We start from the raw sequence: 15,429 nt of genomic DNA on the forward strand, positions 1-15,429 counted from the left end.
AATGTAAGCTATCATGCTCTCTCGTGCACATGTTTAATAGGCATTCCCTCTCGGGAGCAAATAGAGTGTTGCGCATGTGCATTTTAAAAAAAAATGGAGAGGGTGAGTTTTCTCTAAAATTCGGAAAGATCCTCCGCTATACCTTTAACTGGAGCCATTGACTTCCATAGTATATATTTTTTCCTACTATGGAAGTCAATGGCTCCAGTTATAGGTCTGGTTGCTGACATTCTTCAAAATATCTTCTTTTGTGTTCAGCAGAAGAAAGAAATTCATACAGGTTTGAAACAAATTGAGGGTGAGTATATGATGACAGAATTTTCATTTTAAAGTGAACTATCCCTTTAAATTATATTTCCAACAAACATTTGAGCAAGCTAATAAGTAAGGTGTGACCATATATAATTGTATTTCACACAGCTTGCTCAAATGTTTTGTATATAGGAAAATATAATTCAACAATGTCATACCATGTAGCTTTTCTCTGCTTTGCTATTGAGAGATATAAAACTCAGTAACAATATTAACTAAAACAAACAAGAAAATCGATGTAAAGGATTTAACGGCAAATATGTGCTTTGGTATATTCATGTTATAAAGTATCAATTCAACTGAACCCCGACTTTACCTCCTGAATGCACGGATTACTGAACATATTTATTTGCAATTTGCAATGTGCAAAACAGCGCGTTGACAGACAAACAAACCGTAATGACCACATTATTGAGCACTGTCCGTTTTACGTTCTTTATTCATATGTATTGCATGCTTGTAAATAATTCTAGATGCTTCAGAATACAATTAAAAACTAAAATATAGCCTAACGTTACTCACCGATTGTCACGCGGCTGTTGTGAGGGAGATGCAAAGAACCATGTGCAAGCGAAATTCAAAGCAGGGGGGGGACATAAACAAAACAATATCAACCATAGTCGGTACACGCTAACAAATTATTTGAGAGGTTTTGAATAAAAAATAAAGCGAAACATTAAAACTACTCACCTGCAGACGGTTATCCATCGTGTGCGCCATTGTGACTGCGAAATTTCACGTGACAAGGTTCATGCGTCTCCATGGAAATTAGAACGCGATTGATTACAAAATAACGGTCGCAGAAAAAAACTCACGCCAGGCTGCCAGTCTGACTATTTTAGAACGTACGTGCGAAAGGGTTAAGTGGGAAACATTTGCTTTTTAACAACCAAACGCAGCCTGTACGATTGAGTTGCTGTCCTCTTTTTTTTTTTTTTTTAATGTTTCTGTACTCACAAACAGTTTTCTGGCAAAAAAATAAGACAAATGGCCACACTCAGCTGAAGGGCCGGTGGTATTGTCCAGCCTCAGGCCTCTCTATAGAGCAGTGGAGGGAGAATGTAAAGGGAAGACCTTGATTTTGTTTTAAATTGGTGTATATCGTAGTTATGCATATAGTTATGTTTTCATATAGTTGTTTTCTATATTTGTATATAGTTCAGTTTATAATTATGTTTGCTGTCTTGTGAACATTTTGTTTTTAGTTGCTGTGTTTGCAGTGCTGGTGGTGTAAACACAACTCATGTGGTGTAATAGTAACACATTCATCCTTTGGGTGAAAGATTCCAGGTGCAAGTCCTGGCAAGAGTGTGTGGTGTGTTTGTCAGATCAGTATTTTTAGTTTTAAATGGTACTTTTAAATAGTCAAAAAACAATTAAACCCTTTATTTAAATCCTTTGTGAGTGTTCATTCAGTTTGATGGATTTTTTTCATCTTCTCTCTTTCTTTTTCTCTCTCTCCCCCCTCCCCCCCTCCCCCTCTCCTCTCTTTTCCCTTTCTTTCCCCCTCATAGCAGTCCCTTTTGCCCCATTTTTGGCCGAGTGGTTAAGGCGATGGACTAGAAATCCATTGGGGTATCCCCGCGCAGGTTCGAATCCTGCCGACTACGTTTGACAGCATGCGCCTGCTTTAGGTTGAAACCTTGCTAAAACTTTAGGAAAAGAAAAAAAGTCACTGTGACAATATTACCCTTGAAAAGAGTTATGTTGTGGCACCTGTGGCACCCATTTTCGAACTAGCAATCCTTCATCTAGGTAATACCCAGATGAAAGATTCTCAATTGAGTCATATGATACAACCCGGTCAAATAATTCAACAAGAGTTGAGTCAGTTTTTTGTTTTTCAACCAGTTCATCACGTGACACTGATAAAACTGAAGGAACTTCTAGAGTTTCCTTCACCACCTTCTTAGATTCATGTTTTACCTCAGCTTGTGTTTTACTCATAGATCGTGTTATCACACAAGTGGGTAACACACTTGAACAGGTCAAATTCTCACCACCATCTGGTTTCAAGATCATCGGGCATGGTGTTACCACTAGATGTGGTGAATCATTCCGCCAGACACGATCACCAGCCAAGTCATTCCCCAGAATTACCTGTATTCCTTCCACAGGCAAGCAGGAACGAACAGCCACCTCCACTTCTCCCTGGACCAATACAGATTGCAAAATAACTTTATGCAGTGGAACAGACATAACATTCAAGCCAATGCCCTTAATCAGCACATTACTTCCAGTGTAAGAATCAGGTGAAAAAGGCAGCGCAGACTCTAACACAAAGGTTTCTGATGATCCTGTATCACGTAGAACCTTTACTGGTACGACTTTTGTGGAATCTACCAACCTAACAGAACCTTCTGTAACAAAAGGAGTAAATGCTGAACCACATGGCGAGCAAATTTTCTGCACATTATTCACTGTCGAAGTAGTCACAGCCAAAGCCACAGACTTTACAGGAGACCAAGAATTAGATTTCACTTTAGAATTGTCAGCTTTTGCTTTCAATAAGAGACATTCATTCTTCCAGTGACCAAACTCATGACAATAATTACACATATTTGCTCTGTCTTTCTCTTCAACAGAGCCATGCAACTGTCTGCTGGATAAATCATGCACAAACCTGGTAAATTTGCTAGAACTTCGCCACGGCTCTTTTTTTAAATTTTCTCCACCCGATCTGTAACCAAAAACAGTTTTATGAGACAACGAGAATTCATCAGCCATGACGGCCGCCTCATACGCAGTGTCAGGTTTATGCTCACTAATGTAAGTTGCAATGCGATCTGAAATGGAACTCTTGAATTGTTCAAGTACCATTAATTCTTTTAAATCGTCAAGTGTTTTTACATCAGAAGCTACACACCAACGATTAAAATAGACTGAAATATCGTGTACAAAGTCAACATACGTCTGTTTTTCACTCTTCTTCCAGGACCTAAACTTTTGTCTATAGGCCTCTGGAACTAGTTCATAAGCCCTCAACACTGCTGATTTTACAGCTTGATAATCAGAAGCATCCTCTACACTAAGGGAAGAATACGCTTCTTGAGCTTTGCCTGTAAATACAGACTGCAACATAAGCGTTCGCTCTTCATCTGGCCAACGTTGTGCGTCCGCAACACGTTCAAACAATAAAAAGAAACGCTCAACCTCTCTCTCATCAAATTTAGGAATCAATCTCATATTTCTTACCGTATCAAACTTGTACGAACTTGAATCACGTACTGATTCTCCAGTAACAGAAAGTTTACCTTCTCTTATTAAATCCAAACGATAACGTTCAAGTTCAAGTTGTTGTTGCTGCAATTGGACTTTAGAGATTTCAATGTGATTTTGCGCTTCTACCTGCTTTTCTTTCATCTCTACTTGAATTATCAATAATTGCCTTTGTTGTTCAAATGTTAAATGAGACTGTGTTGATGTCGCATCGACAAAAGTTAACGTATCTTCTGAAGATTGAGTCTCTAAAATGCCACGTTCAACTAACTCTGTCTTTACCAAGGTTTTAATCTGATCTTTTAGACGTTTATCTTGACTCATCAGATTAATTTTGTAGTATTCTGCAAGTTCTAATAATTGATCCTTGGTTAAGTCATTTAACAAGCTCTCAGACGGTGCGCTAACAAATTCCTCAACGTTTGAGGACATTATGAAAAATGTATGGCTACCAAATTCCAGAAAAACAAAACAAGCTTAAAGACAGAAGTTGGAATAAGCAATTCCCTCTAACTAAGATTTAAACCTACCTAAACTCATCCCTAATCTTCATACAGTTACTTGCAGCGGGTTTTTATACACTATAAAGGAAAGGAAAGGAAAGGAAAGGAAAACAAAACAAACCCAACACAAAAAGGTACAGGAGCAAAAGCTCTCACAAGAGTCTTGCAGCTCTGAAGATCTCGAAGCTCCTCCACATTCTCAAAGCCTAAGCTTATATACAGGTGTATATCACTTGATGATCCTACACAGGTGTACATCATTCTCTTGATGAGTCTCCCAGTCACACCCACCGGTTGACACGGCGGGAACAACCGGAGACCCGTCACAGTGGTTAGTACTCTGCGTTGTGGCCGCAGCAACCCCGGTTCGAATCCGGGTCACGGCAAGTTGTTCTGGGTGCCTTTGAAATTGAGCTCCACGTTACCTCCTCACCCCGTCCGTCAGACCACTTTTTTTGTTGTTGCACGGTGCGTCCTTGACGTGCTCTGGATGTTTGAGTGAATTGCCACTGGGACCTTCTTTGAGAGCACGAGCTCTCAGGTTTGAACCCTCAGAGAAAAGACTGAAAACCAAACGCTCCCATTTAGTTTGGAAGAATCTTGCTTCAGAGAGAATATGGTGCTGGTATACTTTCTAATCGCTAGGTGTCAGTACACTCGCTGGCAGTTACCTAGAGTGCAGTGGACTTGCTATTTGCTCCAAACAACTGCGCCTTTGAAGCAAGTTTACAATAACGAAAAGAGCGCGGCAAGTCCACAGCATTAAAGCATGTAAAGATGCTTTCCAGACAAGAAGCAGTGAGATGTTGTTCTTTTTCCTAGCATTATCGTCGGTTGATTATTATTAGCCGTCTAATAGGCTGCATTCCCACTAATGCGCAAGTATATTTTGACATAGCAGACGTTTGGACGGCCGTTCTTAATCGTCGAAGAATTGAATGCGATGCATGGGAGAATCTTTTTTTTTTCTTTCAGCCGATACGATTCATTTTGATGTGGGTTCCCACGCAACACGCACACATCTCGGGCAAGAGCCCGGATAGCTCAGTCGGTAGAGCATCAGACTTTTAATCTGAGGGTCCAGGGTTCAAGTCCCTGTTCGGGCTTTTTTTTGAGGAGCGCTACGTTTTGCTGTTGAGTTCGTGCACTGCACCTGCACTGGCCTCGGGCAGCGACGCTGCAAGGCACCAAGCAAAATGACAAGCCCCCTTCAGCCAGCTTGTAGTCGTGGCCGAGTGGTTAAGGCGATGGACTAGAAATCCATTGGGGTATCCCCGCGCAGGTTCGAATCCTGCCGACTACGTTTGACAGCATGCGCCTGCTTTAGGTTGAAACCTTGCTAAAACTTTAGGAAAAGAAAAAAAGTCACTGTGACAATATTACCCTTGAAAAGAGTTATGTTGGCAAGGAATAGTTTTGTCTGCAAGCTAAAGATGACAAGGGCCCTTTTGTACTCAGCCACACGTCGGGGAGACCGGTAGCTCGCCGTGATCGTATAGTGGTTAGTACTCTGCGTTGTGGCCGCAGCAACCCCGGTTCGAATCCGGGTCACGGCAAGTTTTTCTGGGTGCCTTTGAAATTGAGCTCCACGTTACCACCTCTCCTCACCCCGTCCGTCAGACCACTTTTTTTTTTGTTGCACGGTGCGTCCTTGACGTGCTCTGGATGTTTGAGTGAATTGCCACTGGGACCTTCTTTGAGAGCACGAGCTCTCAGGTTTGAACCCTCAGAGAAAAGACTGAAAACCAAACTCTCCCATTTAGTTTGGAAGAATCTTGCTTCAGAGAGAATATGGTGCTGGTATACTTTCTAATCGCTAGGTGTCAGTACACTCGCTGGCAGTTGCCTAGAGTGCAGTGGACTTGCTATTTGCTCCAAACAACTGCGCCTTTGAAGCAAGTTTACAATAACGAAAAGAGCGCGGCAAGTCCACAGCATTAAAGCATGTAAAGATGCTTTCCAGACAAGAAGCAGTGAGATGTTGTTCTTTTTCCTAGCATTATCGTCGGTTGATTATTATTAGCCGTCTAATAGGCTGCATTCCCACTAATGCGCAAGTATATTTTGACATAGCAGACGTTTGGACGGCCGTTCTTAATCGTCGAAGAATTGAATGCGATGCATGGGAGAATCTTTTTTTTTTCTTTCAGCCGATACGATTCATTTTGATGTGGGTTCCCACGCAACACGCACGCATCTTGGGCAAGAGCCCGGATAGCTCAGTCGGTAGAGCATCAGACTTTTAATCTGAGGGTCCAGGGTTCAAGTCCCTGTCCGGGTGATCGAGCCTCTTTTTTTTGAGGAGCGCAACGCTTGCTGTTGAGTTCGTGCACTGCACCTGCACTGTCCTCGGGCAGCGACACTGCAAGGCACCAAGCGAAAGGACAAGCCCCCTTCAGCCAGCTTGTAGTCGTGGCCGAGTGGTTAAGGCGATGGACTAGAAATCCATTGGGGTATCCCCGCGCAAGTTTCGAATGTCGACTACGTTTGACAGCATGCGCCTGCTTTAGGTTGAAACCTTGCTAAAACTTTAGGAAAAGAAAAAAAGTCACTGTGACAATATTACCCTTGAAAAGAGTTATGTTGGCAAGGAATAGTTTTGTCTGCAAGCTAAAGATGACAAGGGCCCTTTTGCACTCAGCCACACGTCGGGGAGACCGGTAGCTCGCCGTGATCGTATAGTGGTTAGTACTCTGCGTTGTGGCCGCAGCAACCCAGGTTCGAATCCGGGTCACGGCAAGTTGTTCTGGGTGCCTTTGAAATTGAGCTCCACGTTACCACCTCTCCTCACCCCGTCCGTCAGACCACTTATTTTTTTTGTTGCACGGTGCGTCCTTGACGTGCTCTGGATGTTTGAGTGAATTGCCACTGGGACCTTCTTTGAGAGCACGAGCTCTCAGGTTTGAACCCTCAGAGAAAAGACTGAAAACCAAACGCTCCCATTTAGTTTGGAAGAATCTTGCTTCAGAGAGAATATGGTGCTGGTATACTTTCTAATCGCTAGGTGTCAGTACACTCGCTGGCAGTTACCTAGAGTGCAGTGGACTTGCTATTTGCTCCAAACAACTGCGCCTTTGAAGCAAGTTTACAATAACGAAAAGAGCGCGGCAAGTCCACAGCATTAAAGCATGTAAAGATGCTTTCCAGACAAGAAGCAGTGAGATGTTGTTCTTTTTCCTAGCATTATCGTCGGTTGATTATTATTAGCCGTCTAATAGGCTGCATTCCCACTAATGCGCAAGTATATTTTGACATAGCAGACGTTTGGACGGCCGTTCTTAATCGTCGAAGAATTGAATGCGATGCATGGGAGAATCTTTTTTTTTTCTTTCAGCCGATACAATTCATTTTGATGTGGGTTCCCACGCAACACGCATGCATCTCGGGCAAGAGCCCGGATAGCTCAGTCGGTAGAGCATCAGACTTTTAATCTGAGGGTCCAGGGTTCAAGTCCCTGTTCGGGCTTTTTTTTGAGGAGCGCTACGTTTTGCTGTTGAGTTCATGCACTGCACCTGCACTGGCCTCGGGCAGCGACGCTGCAAGGCACCAAGCGAAATGACAAGCCCCCTTCAGCCAGCTTGTAGTCGTGGCCGATTGGTTAAGGCGATGGACTAGAAATCCATTGGGGTATCCCCGCGCAGGTTCGAATCCTGCCGACTACGTTTGACAGCATGCGCCTGCTTTAGGTTGAAACCTTGCTAAAACTTTAGGAAAAGAAAAAAAGTCACTGTGACAATATTACCCTTGAAAAGAGTTATGTTGGCAAGGAATAGTTTTGTCTGCAAGCTAAAGATGACAAGGGCCCTTTTGTACTCATCCACACGTCGGGGAGACCGGTAGCTCGCCGTGATCGTATAGTGGTTAGTACTCTGCGTTGTGGCCGCAGCAACCCCGGTTCGAATCCGGGTCACGGCAAGTTTTTCTGGGTGCCTTTGAAATTGAGCTCCACGTTACCACCTCTCCTCACCCCGTCCGTCAGACCACTTTTTTTTGTTGTTGCACGGTGCGTCCTTGACGTGCTCTGGATGTTTGAGTGAATTGCCACTGGGACCTTCTTTGAGAGCACGAGCTCTCAGGTTTGAACCCTCAGAGAAAAGACTGAAAACCAAACGCTCCCATTTAGTTTGGAAGAATCTTGCTTCAGAGAGAATATGGTGCTGGTATACTTTCTAATCGCTAGGTGTCAGTACACTCGCTGGCAGTTACCTAGAGTGCAGTGGACTTGCTATTTGCTCCAAACAACTGCGCCTTTGAAGCAAGTTTACAATAACGAAAAGAGTGCGGCAAGTCCACAGCATTAAAGCATGTAAAGATGCTTTCCAGACAAGAAACAGTGAGATGTTGTTCTTTTTCCTAGCATTATCGTCGGTTGATTATTATTAGCCGTCTAATAGGCTGCATTCCCACTAATGCGCAAGTATATTTTGACATAGCAGACGTTTGGACGGCCGTTCTTAATCGTCGAAGAATTGAATGCAATGCATGGGAGAATCTTTTTTTTTTCTTTCAGCCGATACGATTCATTTTGATGTGGGTTCCCACGCAACACGCACGCATCTCGGGCAAGAGCCCGGATAGCTCAGTCGGTAGAACATCAGACTTTTAATCTGAGGGTCCAGGGTTCAAGTCCCTGTTCGGGCGATCGAGCCTCTTTTTTTTGAGGAGGGCTACGTTTTGCTGTTGAGTTCGTGCACTGCACCTGCACTGGCCTCGGGCAGCGACGCTGCAAGGCACCAAGCGAAATGACAAGCCCTCTTCAGCCAGCTTGTAGTCGTGGCCGAGTGGTTAAGGCGATGGACTAGAAAACCATTGGGGTATCCCCGCGCAGGTTCGAATCCTGCCGACTACGCATGCGCCTGCTTTAGGTTGAAACCTTGCTAAAACTTTAGGAAAAGAAAAAAAGTCACTGTGACAATATTACCCTTGAAAAGAGTTATGTTGGCAAGGAATAGTTTTGTCTGCAAGCTAAAGATGACAAGGGCCCTTTTGTACTCAGCCACACGTCGGGGAGACCGGTAGCTCGCCGTGATCGTATAGTGGTTAGTACTCTGCGTTGTGGCCGCAGCAACCCCGGTTCGAATCCGGGTCACGGCAAGTTGTTCTGGGTGCCTTTGAAATTGAGCTCCACGTCACTTCCTCACCCCGTCCGTCAGACCACTTTTTTTGTTGTTGCACGGTGCGTCCTTGACGTGCTCTGGATGTTTGAGTGAATTGCCACTGGGACCTTCTTTGAGAGCACGAGCTCTCAGGTTTGAACCCTCAGAGAAAAGACTGAAAACCAAACTCTCCCATTTAGTTTGGAAGAATCTTGCTTCAGAGAGAATATGGTGCTGGTATACTTTCTAATCGCTAGGTGTCAGTACACTCGCTGGCTGTTACCTAGAGTGCAGTGGACTTGCTATTTGCTCCAAACAACTGCGCCTTTGAAGCAAGTTTACAATAACGAAAAGAGCGCGGCAAGTCCACAGCATTAAAGCATGTAAAGATGCTTTCCAGACAAGAAGCAGTGAGATGTTGTTCTTTTTCCTAGCATTATCGTCGGTTGATTATTATTAGCCGTCTAATAGGCTGCATTCCCACTAATGCGCAAGTATATTTTGACATAGCAGACGTTTGGACGGCCGTTCTTAATCGTCGAAGAATTGAATGCGATGCATGGGAGAATCTTTTTTTTTTCTTTCAGCCGATACGATTCATTTTGATGTGGGTTCCCACGCAACACGCACGCATCTTGGGCAAGAGCCCGGATAGCTCAGTCGGTTGAGCATCAGACTTTTAATCTGAGGGTCCAGGGTTCAAGTCCCTGTCTGGGTGATCGAGCCTCTTTTTTTTGAGGAGCGCAACGCTTGCTGTTGAGTTCGTGCACTGCACCTGCACTGTCCTCGGGCAGCGACGCTGCAAGGCACCAAGCGAAAGGACAAGCCCCCTTCAGCCAGCTTGTAGTCGTGGCCGAGTGGTTAAGGCGATGGACTAGAAATCCATTGGGGTATCCCCGCGCAGGTTCCAAATCCTGCCGACTACGTTTGACAGCATGCGCCTGCTTTAGGTTGAAACCTTGCTAAAACTTTAGGAAAAGAAAAAAAGTCACTGTGACAATACTACCCTTGAAAAGAGTTATGTTGGCAAGGAATAGTTTTGTCTGCAAGCTAAAGATGACAAGGGCCCTTTTGTACTCAGCCACACGTCGGGGAGACCGGTAGCTCACCGTGATCGTATAGTGGTTAGTACTCTGCGTTGTGGCTGCAGCAATCCCGGTTCGAATCTGGGTCACGGCAAGTTTTTCTGGGTGCCTTTGAAATTGAGCTCCACGTTACCACCTCTCCTCACCCCGTCCGTCAGACCACTTTTTTTTGTTGTTGCACGGTGCGTCCTTGACGTGCTCTGGATGTTTGAGTGAATTGCCACTGGGACCTTCTTTGAGAGCACGAGCTCTCAGGTTTGAACCCTCAGAGAAAAGACTGAAAACCAAACGGTCCCATTTAGTTTGGAAGAATCTTGCTTCAGAGAGAATATGGTGCTGGTATACTTTCTAATCGCTAGGTGTCAGTACACTCACTGGCAGTTACCTAGAGTGCAGTGGACTTGCTATTTGCTCCAAACAACTGCGCCTTTGAAGCAAGTTTACAATAACGAAAAGAGCGCGGCAAGTCCACAGCATTAAAGCATGTAAAGATGCTTTCCAGACAAGAAGCAGTGAGATGTTGTTCTTTTTCCTAGCATTATCGTCGGTTGATTATTATTAGCCGTCTAATAGGCTGCATTCCCACTAATGCGCAAGTATATTTTGACATAGCAGACGTTTGGACGGCCGTTCTTAATCGTCGAAGAATTGAATGCGATGCATGGGAGAATCTTTTTTTTTTCTTTCAGCCGATACGATTCATTTTGATGTGGGTTCCCACGCAACACGCACGCATCTCAGGCAAGAGCCCGGATAGCTCAGTCGGTAGAGCATCAGACTTTTAATCTGAGGGTCCAGGGTTCAAGTCCCTGTTCGGGCGATCGAGCCTCTTTTTTTTGAGGAGGGCTACGTTTTGCTGTTGAGTTCGTGCACTGCACCTGCACTGGCCTCGGGCAGCGACGCTGCAAGGCACCAAGCGAAATGACAAGCCCCCTTCAGCCAGCTTGTAGTCGTGGCCGAGTGGTTAAGGCGATGGACTAGAAATCCATTGGGGTATCCCCGCGCAGGTTCGAATCCTGCCGACTACGTTTGACAGCATGCGCCTGCTTTAGGTTGAAACCTTGCTAAAACTTTAGGAAAAGAAAAAAAGTCACTGTGACAATATTACCCTTGAAAAGAGTTATGTTGGCAAGGAATAGTTTTGTCTGCAAGCTAAAGATGACAAGGGCCCTTTTGTACTCAGCCACACGTCGGGGAGACCGGTAGCTCGCCGTGATCGTATAGTGGTTAGTACTCTGCGTTGTGGCCGCAGCAACCCCGGTTCGAATCCGGGTCACGGCAAGTTGTTCTGGGTGCCTTTGAAATTGAGCTCCACGTTACCTCCTCACCCCGTCCGTCAGACCACTTTTTTTGTTGTTGCACGGTGCGTCCTTGACGTGCTCTGGATGTTTGAGTGAATTGCCACTGGGACCTTCTTTGAGAGCACGAGCTCTCAGGTTTGAACCCTCAGAGAAAAGACTGAAAACCAAACTCTCCCATTTAGTTTGGAAGAATCTTGCTTCAGAGAGAATATGGTGCTGGTATACTTTCTAATCGCTAGGTGTCAGTACACTCGCTGGCAGTTACCTAGAGTGCAGTGGACTTGCTATTTGCTCCAAACAACTGCGCCTTTGAAGCAAGTTTACAATAACGAAAAGAGCGCGGCAAGTCCACAGCATTAAAGCATGTAAAGATGCTTTCCAGACAAGAAGCAGTGAGATGTTGTTCTTTTTCCTAGCATTATCGTCGGTTGATTATTATTAGCCGTCTAATAGGCTGCATTCCCACTAATGCGCAAGTATATTTTGACATAGCAGACGTTTGGACGGCCGTTCTTAATCGTCGAAGAATTGAATGCGATGCATGGGAGAATCTTTTTTTTTTCTTTCAGCCGATACGATTCATTTTGATGTGGGTTCCCACGCAACACGCACGCATCTCAGGCAAGAGCCCGGATAGCTCAGTCGGTAGAGCATCAGACTTTTAATCTGAGGTTCCAGGGTTCAAGTCCCTGTCCGGGTGATCGAGCCTCTTTTTTTTGAGGAGCGCAACGCTTGCTGTTGAGTTCGTGCACTGCACCTGCACTGTCCTCGGGCAGCGACGCTGCAAGGCACCAAGCGAAAGGACAAGCCCCCTTCAGCCAGCTTGTAGTCGTGGCCGAGTGGTTAAGGCGATGGACTAGAAATCCATTGGGGTATCCCCGCGCAGGTTCGAAACCTGCCGACTACGTTTGACAGCATGCGCCTGCTTTATGTTCAAACCTTGCTAAAACTTTAGGAAAAGAAAAAAAGTCACTGTGACAATATTACCCTTGAAAAGAGTTATGTTGGCAAGGAATAGTTTTGTCTGCAAGCTAAAGATGACAAGGGCCCTTTTGTACTCAGCCACACGTCGGGGAGACCGGTAGCTCGCCGTGATCGTATAGTGGTTAGTACTCTGCGTTGTGGCCGCAGCAACCCCGGTTCGAATCCGGGTCACGGCAAGTTGTTCTGGGTGCCTTTGAAATTGAGCTCCACGTCACCTCCTCACCCCGTCCGTCAGACCACTTTTTTTGTTGTTGCACGGTGCGTCCTTGACGTGCTCTGGATGTTTGAGTGAATTGCCACTGGGACCTTCTTTGAGAGCACGAGCTCTCAGGTTTGAACCCTCAGAGAAAAGACTGAAAACCAAACTCTCCCATTTAGTTTGGAAGAATCTTGCTTCAGAGAGAATATGGTGCTGGTATACTTTCTAATCGCTAGGTGTCAGTACACTCGCTGGCAGTTACCTAGAGTGCAGTGGACTTGCTATTTGCTCCAAACAACTGCGCCTTTGAAGCAAGTTTACAATAACGAAAAGAGCGCGGCAAGTCCACAGCATTAAAGCATGTAAAGATGCTTTCCAGACAAGAAGCAGTGAGATGTTGTTCTTTTTCCTAGCATTATCGTCGGTTGATTATTATTAGCCGTCTAATAGGCTGCATTCCCACTAATGCGCAAGTATATTTTGACATAGCAGACGTTTGGACGGCCGTTCTTAATCGTCGAAGAATTGAATGCGATGCATGGGAGAATCTTTTTTTTTTCTTTCAGCCGATACGATTCATTTTGATGTGGGTTCCCACGCAACACGCACGCATCTCAGGCAAGAGCCCGGATAGCTCAGTCGGTAGAGCATCAGACTTTTAATCTGAGGGTCCAGGGTTCAAGTCCCTGTCCGGGTGATCGAGCCTCTTTTTTTTGAGGAGCGCAACGCTTGCTGTTGAGTTCGTGCACTGCACCTGCACTGTCCTCGGGCAGCGACGCTGCAAGGCACCAAGCGAAAGGACAAGCCCCCTTCAGCCAGCTTGTAGTCGTGGCCGAGTGGTTAAGGCGATGGACTAGAAATCCATTGGGGTATCCCCGCGCAAGTTTCGAATGTCGACTACGTTTGACAGCATGCGCCTGCTTTAGGTTGAAACCTTGCTAAAACTTTAGGAAAAGAAAAAAAGTCACTGTGACAATATTACCCTTGAAAAGAGTTATGTTGGCAAGGAATAGTTTTGTCTGCAAGCTAAAGATGACAAGGGCCCTTTTGCACTCAGCCACACGTCGGGGAGACCGGTAGCTCGCCGTGATCGTATAGTGGTTAGTACTCTGCGTTGTGGCCGCAGCAACCCAGGTTCGAATCCGGGTCACGGCAAGTTGTTCTGGGTGCCTTTGAAATTGAGCTCCACGTTACCTCCTCACCCCGTCCGTCAGACCACTTTTTTTTTTTGTTGCACGGTGCGTCCTTGACGTGCTCTGGATGTTTGAGTGAATTGCCACTGGGACCTTCTTTGAGAGCACGAGCTCTCAGGTTTGAACCCTCAGAGAAAAGACTGAAAACCAAACGCTCCCATTTAGTTTGGAAGAATCTTGCTTCAGAGAGAATATGGTGCTGGTATACTTTCTAATCGCTAGGTGTCAGTACACTCGCTGGCAGTTACCTAGAGTGCAGTGGACTTGCTATTTGCTCCAAACAACTGCGCCTTTGAAGCAAGTTTACAATAACGAAAAGAGTGCGGCAAGTCCACAGCATTAAAGCATGTTAAGATGCTTTCCAGACAAGAAGCAGTGAGATGTTGTTCTTTTTCCTAGCATTATCGTCGGTTGATTATTATTAGCCGTCTAATAGGCTGCATTCCCACTAATGCGCAAGTATATTTTGACATAGCAGACGTTTGGACGGCCGTTCTTAATCGTCGAAGAATTGAATGCGATGCATGGGAGAATCTTTTTTTTTTCTTTCAGCCGATACGATTCATTTTGATGTGGGTTCCCACGCAACACGCACGCATCTCGGGCAAGAGCCCGGATAGCTCAGTCGGTAGAGCATCAGACTTTTAATCTGAGGGTCCAGGGTTCAAGTCCCTGTTCGGGCTTTTTTTTGAGGAGCGCTACGTTTTGCTGTTGAGTTCATGCACTGCACCTGCACTGGCCTCGGGCAGCGACGCTGCAAGGCACCAAGCGAAATGACAAGCCCCCTTCAGCCAGCTTGTAGTCGTGGCCGAGTGGTTAAGGCGATGGACTAGAAATCCATTGGGGTATCCCCGCGCAGGTTCGAATCCTGCCGACTACGTTTGACAGCATGCGCCTGCTTTAGGTTGAAACCTTGCTAAAACTTTAGGAAAAGAAAAAAAGTCACTGTGACAATATTACCCTTGAAAAGAGTTATGTTGGCAAGGAATAGTTTTGTCTGCAAGCTAAAGATGACAAGGGCCCTTTTGTACTCAGCCACACGTCGGGGAGACCGGTAGCTCGCCGTGATCGTATAGTGGTTAGTACTCTGCGTTGTGGCCGCAGCAACCCCGGTTCGAATCCGGGTCACGGCAAGTTTTTCTGGGTGCCTTTGAAATTGAGCTCCACGTTACCACCTCTCCTCACCCCGTCCGTCAGACCACTTTTTTTTGTTGTTGCACGGTGCGTCCTTGACGTGCTCTGGATGTTTGAGTGAATTGCCACTGGGACCTTCTTTGAGAGCACGAGCTCTCAGGTTTGAACCCTCAGAGAAAAGACTGAAAACCAAACGGTCCCATTTAGTTTGGAAGAATCTTGCTTCAGAGAGAATATGGTGCTGGTATACTTTCTAATCGCTAGGTGTCAGTACACTCGCTGGCAGTTACCTAGAGTGCAGTGGACTTGCTATTTGCTCCAAACAACTGCGCCTTTGAAGCAAGTTTACAATAACGAAAAGAGTGCGGCAAGTCCACAGCATTAAAGCATGTAAAGATGCTTT

General features: G+C 45.5%; 14 non-coding genes across 14 annotated transcripts; all 14 read left to right on the forward strand.

Moving 5' to 3' along the window:
* The first annotated feature begins 5,067 nt into the window (after positions 1–5,067).
* On the forward strand, positions 5,068–5,140 carry trnak-uuu (transfer RNA lysine (anticodon UUU)). Its single transcript has one exon. It is a non-coding gene; the product is annotated as a tRNA-Lys (tRNA).
* A 115-nt stretch (positions 5,141–5,255) lies between these two features.
* On the forward strand, positions 5,256–5,337 carry trnas-aga (transfer RNA serine (anticodon AGA)). Its single transcript has one exon. It is a non-coding gene; the product is annotated as a tRNA-Ser (tRNA).
* Positions 5,338–5,518: 181 nt separating this feature from the next.
* On the forward strand, positions 5,519–5,590 carry trnah-gug (transfer RNA histidin (anticodon GUG)). The gene has a single exon. It is a non-coding gene; the product is annotated as a tRNA-His (tRNA).
* A 1,836-nt stretch (positions 5,591–7,426) lies between these two features.
* On the forward strand, positions 7,427–7,499 carry trnak-uuu (transfer RNA lysine (anticodon UUU)). The gene has a single exon. It is a non-coding gene; the product is annotated as a tRNA-Lys (tRNA).
* A 378-nt stretch (positions 7,500–7,877) lies between these two features.
* Positions 7,878–7,949, forward strand: trnah-gug (transfer RNA histidin (anticodon GUG)). Its single transcript has one exon. It is a non-coding gene; the product is annotated as a tRNA-His (tRNA).
* Positions 7,950–9,056: 1,107 nt separating this feature from the next.
* trnah-gug (transfer RNA histidin (anticodon GUG)) lies at positions 9,057–9,128 on the forward strand. The gene has a single exon. It is a non-coding gene; the product is annotated as a tRNA-His (tRNA).
* Positions 9,129–10,962: 1,834 nt separating this feature from the next.
* trnak-uuu (transfer RNA lysine (anticodon UUU)) lies at positions 10,963–11,035 on the forward strand. Its single transcript has one exon. It is a non-coding gene; the product is annotated as a tRNA-Lys (tRNA).
* Positions 11,036–11,161: 126 nt separating this feature from the next.
* Positions 11,162–11,243, forward strand: trnas-aga (transfer RNA serine (anticodon AGA)). The gene has a single exon. It is a non-coding gene; the product is annotated as a tRNA-Ser (tRNA).
* Positions 11,244–11,424: 181 nt separating this feature from the next.
* trnah-gug (transfer RNA histidin (anticodon GUG)) lies at positions 11,425–11,496 on the forward strand. The gene has a single exon. It is a non-coding gene; the product is annotated as a tRNA-His (tRNA).
* Positions 11,497–12,341: 845 nt separating this feature from the next.
* On the forward strand, positions 12,342–12,423 carry trnas-aga (transfer RNA serine (anticodon AGA)). Its single transcript has one exon. It is a non-coding gene; the product is annotated as a tRNA-Ser (tRNA).
* Positions 12,424–12,604: 181 nt separating this feature from the next.
* On the forward strand, positions 12,605–12,676 carry trnah-gug (transfer RNA histidin (anticodon GUG)). The gene has a single exon. It is a non-coding gene; the product is annotated as a tRNA-His (tRNA).
* Positions 12,677–14,502: 1,826 nt separating this feature from the next.
* Positions 14,503–14,575, forward strand: trnak-uuu (transfer RNA lysine (anticodon UUU)). The gene has a single exon. It is a non-coding gene; the product is annotated as a tRNA-Lys (tRNA).
* A 115-nt stretch (positions 14,576–14,690) lies between these two features.
* trnas-aga (transfer RNA serine (anticodon AGA)) lies at positions 14,691–14,772 on the forward strand. Its single transcript has one exon. It is a non-coding gene; the product is annotated as a tRNA-Ser (tRNA).
* A 181-nt stretch (positions 14,773–14,953) lies between these two features.
* trnah-gug (transfer RNA histidin (anticodon GUG)) lies at positions 14,954–15,025 on the forward strand. The gene has a single exon. It is a non-coding gene; the product is annotated as a tRNA-His (tRNA).
* Positions 15,026–15,429: the final 404 nt, after the last annotated feature.

The sequence above is a fragment of the Rhinichthys klamathensis genome, unplaced genomic scaffold (assembly GCF_029890125.1).
Source record: "Rhinichthys klamathensis goyatoka isolate OS25496 unplaced genomic scaffold, OSU_Roscu_1.1 h1tg000313l_1, whole genome shotgun sequence".
In the NCBI taxonomy this organism is placed as follows: Eukaryota; Metazoa; Chordata; class Actinopteri; order Cypriniformes; family Leuciscidae; genus Rhinichthys; species Rhinichthys klamathensis.